The sequence below is a fragment of the Rhipicephalus microplus genome, chromosome 8, assembly GCF_043290135.1.
Source record: "Rhipicephalus microplus isolate Deutch F79 chromosome 8, USDA_Rmic, whole genome shotgun sequence".
Classification (NCBI taxonomy): domain Eukaryota; kingdom Metazoa; phylum Arthropoda; class Arachnida; order Ixodida; family Ixodidae; genus Rhipicephalus; species Rhipicephalus microplus.
This window is the reverse complement of record NC_134707.1, coordinates 30,739,469-30,745,648: the sequence shown is the minus strand read 5'-3', so window position 1 is coordinate 30,745,648 and position 6,180 is coordinate 30,739,469. Positions and strand designations below refer to the sequence as shown.

The 6,180-nt window shown below is 46.4% G+C and overlaps 1 long non-coding RNA gene across 1 annotated transcript; it reads right to left on the bottom strand.

Moving 5' to 3' along the window:
- Positions 1-298: 298 nt before the first annotated feature.
- LOC142768902 (uncharacterized) lies at positions 299-5,790 on the bottom strand. Its single transcript, XR_012885535.1, has 2 exons — positions 5,680-5,790; positions 299-3,230 (listed from the first exon to the last, which is right to left on the bottom strand). It is a non-coding gene; the product is annotated as an uncharacterized LOC142768902 (long non-coding RNA).
- Positions 5,791-6,180: the final 390 nt, after the last annotated feature.

Below are 6,180 nucleotides of genomic sequence, written 5' to 3'. Positions count from 1 at the left end.
GTATGATAACGAAAGATGCAGTGGAGGGCTCTAGAAATTTTGACCATTTAGTGTTCTTCAACGTGCATTGACTTCGCAAAGTGCAGGGAACTCCAAAATTTTACGTCCATCGAAATACGACTGCTACAGCCGGGATTAAACCTTACGACATATTATTTCGGCCACCAACACTGTGAAGACCTGGACCTTTCTTAATATTTTCATTACTTTCATGTTGTTTTTATCACTGTTGCTAACACTGCTTTGTTTGTGAACCTGTAGTTTCCATGAATGTAAGCTTCACCACACACAGTTCGAGTTTGGTTAAATGCGCAACTTTATTCACGTCACATCACACGTATACTACCCAGATGCTGAAAGGCATCGCTGGTTGTCAAGGATAAAATAATAAAACAGTGCACATGGTAAGGTATTCGAAACGCTCTCGACAATTCACTTAACCAACATTGAGCCAGCCACGAAAAACTAGATCCTCAATGCAGCACTCAAGCAGTGTTTTCCAAATATGCGGTTGTCACGTGTTTGCAGTTTCTGTCAAACTTTAGCAACTCTTCAAGAAAGGAGACGCCGATCTTCCTTCGCAAAAAACAAAACAAAAACAAAACAACAACAAAACAAGCTCTTTGTAGCGCACTTCAACACGGTTTCCTTCCAACTGCACTTTTACTTCTAATTTGATGCCAGAGCTAATAACGTCACTTAATAGCAGTATTTCATGTCACCAAATATGTTTTTTAAAGAGGAGCGTGCATTGTTTAACGGCATCAGTGAATCTAGATGAGATTACAAAATATCTCCCGGCGTATTTCACAGCAGCGCATAGAGGTGAGAGATCTCATTCGCCATTTTTATCATGAACAGTCTACGGAGAATCATTTTCAGGCACTGATAGCCTACATTTAAAAGGTGCCATACCAACCTCACTCTGTGGAGGGATGATCCTCAGCTCTTCGATCTTTCTTTGAAGAAACGTCAGTTTGGGCAGTCAAGCAGTCTTGTTCCATGGACGAAACGGCACTTGCGGAAGCCATCGGTTTGTTCTCGCGTACCATCACGCTTTGTTACTCTCCCATTGGCTGCCTTTGTGAAGGGCGTGCTTTGTGGCTTTTACGTTGTGTGCCTCGCAATATGGTCACCGCCTGCGTAATTATGCGCCTTTCTTCGCTTTCGGTCAATGGATGGCCACTGCGGTTTTCGGTTCGGTTAGGATTAGGCATCGCTCGAGGACGGTCGGGATCATGGTCTTCCAACGAATCTTTAAGGGGCCTCAGGCATTCTAACAGTTCTAACAATACTTGACGAATGTCTACTTCTCGGCACCTGTACTCTTGCATAGCTCCCATAATAAGACTAGGTATGGATGTTAGAACCGGCTGCATGACTGATGGACCTGGGCGATATTGGCCCGTAAATGAGGAGCTCGGCGCATTCGTTTCCCTGGAACGCGTTGGCACTATTCGCAAAACATGTGACGTATAGCTTGCTTGCATCTTCTCCGCCTGTTGCGGCATTGTTTTTGGCGTCGGCACATTCAGCGGACTGATTTGAGGCGTCCCTTGTGTCATGTGGTATGACGAAGCCGCTGTGCTGCCCGCTAAGTGATGCTCTTCATTGCAGACTTCTAGCACCTCTAGAAGAGACAACGCACTTTCGAAGAACGTTTCACACATCATTTCTTCTCGAGATCTGAATTCTTCTAAAAGCGTGATAATTTTCGAAAACCTGGACACAGGCGACTGCAATACAGTTTGCGGAGGAGATGACACACGGGCTTCGCGCTGTAGCGCCGGTGCAGTGAGGAGCGGTTTATGTGGAGACGTCGATTCATGCGGCACTACTGTTGTGCTGTGCGGCGAAGGCGCTGTACTGCGCGCTCGGAGACACAATTGATCGTGGTCGTCTAGGGACTTTATCATGCGCAGCACTCGTTCGAACACCGATTTCAGTGACTGAGAACTCAGAGCCTTGCAATTTTGTAGCATTTCTACAATTTCGGATATGGTGGAGGCTGTATCTGCGACAGACGACGCTGTCCCATCTCGGGTTCCTTGCGGATCTGGTTGGCTAATGTGCAGGGACGAAAGCTCTAGAAGCAGTGAACTATAGTCCGCGTGTGGTAGCTCAGCCTTTTGCGGCACCATTGTGCCGGGTGGCAAATTAGGCAGAGTGAACTTAGGCGCAGCCTTCACCGTGACAGTCGATGCAGGCACCGTACTTTGTGCTGACGAGCGTGGCCGCACAGATACGCTGCCTCTTTTTGTTGCCGAGATGCTTGCACGATCAGAAGACGGAAGCGCTCGCTTCCTGCCTGAACGCCCTGGATCAAAGACATTATTGCGCGCAACAGGCGTGATGCCCTCATCAGGCTTTTGCTGCGGAGATAATGGTCCAATGGATGGTTTTTCTGATGGTGCAGCGATATCCTTCTGGCGTCTAGTGGTTTGTGGATTACTGTAAGAGCGCGGTGGCTGCCAAATTGGGCTACCTCGTGCTGTGCGCAAACGAACCGTAGGACCTGAACTGCCCAGTCCAGCTTTCTTTACGGGAGAATCAGTTGGAAAATGGAAATGAGTTTTTTGGTGTTCATGAAACTCACGTGCAAGCGACTGAAATGACTGCATTCCTTGCCCGACAGCGTACCCGCTGTGGTGTCGAGCAGTCGGAACATTGTCGCTAGAACTTTCTTGATGTAGTTGGTGTGGAAGTTCAGCAGTTGGAGACATTTCGTGATTGAGAGCTGTAGCGTTTGTAGAAACACTTGTCTGTTGTGTGGCCTTGTGACGAGGCAAAGATCCTGTGCCGAAATCTGGGGTGTCATGTTGTGGCGCCGTGTACATATACGGGGATGTCTTGGAAGTGATTAGGTCGATGGCATACAGAAGAGTTTCCAGCCCAGAACCACCACTTTCATCAGGACTAGCAACGTTACTAATGGAAGGTTTGTCTCGTAATAGGTGTCTAGGAGCAGGCATGGTATCTGCCTCATTCTCCGCTGGTTTATCATCAGGTCTGTATGAACTTGGTGAATGTTCTTGGTTTATACCAGTGAAGCCACTATGGCGAAATACTTCTGTGACTGGGCGCTCAGTTTCAATCTTCGTTTCTTGAATTGTTTTTTGGCCTTCTGTATTTTTGTCGCGCTCCTCGTCACTGTCACTTGATATATCCTCCCAAAAACGAATCATTTCTTCCATGTACATTTTTTTTCTCGACTGGTGTCCGTAACGTGCCTGAAAAATAAGCGAACACACGCGTTCAACAGGATGTAGATAAAATAAAGAGAAGCGTTTGTTCCGTGATATCTGCGTCGGCTCAGAACAGCAACGAACGAGAGGCGGTGAAGATGGTTATGTACAAGTGAGAAGAACGAAGTATGATTAATGTGCTTACAATATATATATGAGGCATTCTCGGCTCAACTACACCTTTTGTAGCGTTCTTCAGTGCAACTAAAGCCTCCTAGAACGAGACGCCTGGAAAGCGATGTGCGGCCTATCTTCGCTGCCCTCGCTTGTTCTCTCGTTTTAATACTACGGGCAGCGGCTCTACCGGTCGGCGTCCCTTATAGCGAACGCGCCGAGTCAGCAAGCTGGGAAGCAGCTCTCGCAACATTCTCTGTGCACCTGCTCACGTCGCGTCACACAATTAAAGGGTACAGTGGGAACTCTCTCCCGTGACGTCTTGTCGAAGCACGTAATAGGAGGTGTTGCCTTCATGACAATCAACCCCGCAGCTTTCTATGTAAAGTAGAGCTATGCTCCAAAAATACAGTTGCAGGACACGTTGTTATGAGCACATTTTTGCTCGTGCAGGAACTTCTATGGGTGCTAGCACAGCTGCGTAGCCGATAGCCTCGCATCTGAGCACTGCTATCTTCTACAGTACCATGCGCGGCGATAGAGTGCCAAATGCCATCGATAGTACTGGCGCGCGAAGTGTGATACATTATTCCGTTTGCACATGCGCACCCTGCCCCGGCTACCACACGAGATGCGCTGGAAGTTAAATCTTTGAGCATATCACCATATAGTCGTTATTCAGGTAGATTAGTTAGTTATATTAGGTTCACTGGCGCAAGGGCAGTTATTCGGGTAGAGCTCTCGTGAAATGGTGTTGAGTAAAATACCTAAGTAATTGCTTCTAGAAGCGTTATTCACCACGCTATGTCTAATGCTATCACCGTACTTGCTGGGGGATTTTCGAGATGCATTCAATATTCTGTGCCGTTGCTTAGAACTTAGCACCGCCCCCACTGGTTCTGAAAAGGAACACATTTATACGGCCCCAGTCACAAGAGAATGATGGGTGCTTGCAGGCTCTTTATTGTAGTCGTCACATGGGGGCAGTAGTTGTAGAAGTATTAGCTATTATTATATCAGTGATATGCGTTTCGAGAATGTTTTGGAGGAATGTTCTCGGTAATGTTTTTCGGGAAAAAATTATTCTTCCACACCCCTACCACACACAAAAACACTTTATGATCGTGCACGCGTTCTTAAGTGTGTCCGTGTACACATACATATGAAATAAAAAAAATGGGAGCTGGTATGGTGCATGGTTACGTGGTGGATACCTCAACCCCCTCACTTCGCAAGCAGCGCCTCTCATGGAAGCTAATATTTGTGATCCGATCGAGAGAAATAGTAGGTTGTTACGCACAGGGGATATCATCCGTCATGTCACCTGCACTGGCCGCATAGGTGAGTCTGCAGATGCTGCTAATACCGGAGTACGTGCGGCAGTGGTTTTTCTCAGAAATCGTGTATTTTACTTCATTTAGGTGTAAGGGTTGTAGCGGCTGTGATTGCCACTCTTTTGAACATGTACACCTTCATAGTTGAACTGTAGTTGGTACTTCACTGCAAGCAATATGGACAATGTGAAAAAATGAACGAATGGTTAGCGAGGGGACCTTGCATCCTCGCTCGCGAGGCCTTCGTTTGTTTTTTGGCGCTGTTAGTATTGTTTGCTGTTGAACAGGCTGATGTCGCCCTAAGTGAGGCGTGTTTTAAGCAGGCGTACTTGTGTAAACAGTCTCAGAAGCTACCTGTAGCTTTTCGCGCCGACATGCACAAAATGAACACATTGAAGATACCAGAACAGTACTTATGTGGCACCACTACGATAATTAAGAAATAGGCGCCAATAATACTATCAATATTATTATTTGTCGTGGTTTAACATGCCCAAACCATGTTGATTTGAGAAACGCTGTTGTGTAGCTCCGGAATTTGGGTCTGCATTGAAAAATCGTCTACCATGGCCAGGGTTCCTTCCGCGAACTTTGGGTTAGCACTTGAGCACTATTAGGACTTTATCGCCGTGGCGGGTAACAAATGCCGCTACTTGATAGCAATAACAACAAAGTGGCTAAGCAGCTCCTTCGACAATCAAAACGCAGAAGAGAAGAAATAAGAGAGCATTGTACTTGCAGTGGTAATAACCATATTGGCACGTATATAAACGGAGGAAACTTTAGCTATGCGTATTCCGCGCTACAGAACGTTCCAGGCAGCGGAATGCGCAATAAGCGTCCAGTTCTTACTATTAATTTACGGCACACATTGAAGGCACCTACGATGCACGTAACGAGATCTACGATTGGGTACTTCGCTTCTCTAACTAATATACAGCAAATGTAGTATAAAGCACACACAATTGAAAAATCACGGGCATCACCTTTAGTGTGCGTGAACCGGACCTTGGCCGAGCCTTCCACGTGTTTCAAGGGGCAGCCTGTGTTCTTTCGCTGGAACAAATAACTATCAGAATCGTGGATATGTGCGTGCCACGGGCGGCCACTACTTCGTTGCGTCCGTGCCGCAGTGGACGCTGCCACGCATGCGTATCACTTGATACGTATCGTATCAATTGATACGATACGTATCATATAGCATACGTATGAAATGATACGCATGCTATATAGCATACGTATCAAATGATAGGCATGCTATCAATGATACGCATGCTCATCATTGATAGCAACGCCTGCGCTCCTTTTGTACGTCCTCGTGAGCAGCGTACGTTACGAATGTGTTTTCTTTGGCGCGCTCAAATCCGCATCATGTGGACGAAATCGACCACAAGGCCGCCTTTTTAATTCTGTATTCTTTTATTATCGCGAGTGTATTCAGCACTACAAATATTTTTACCTCTTTAAAGATCGCTATAATATGAAAT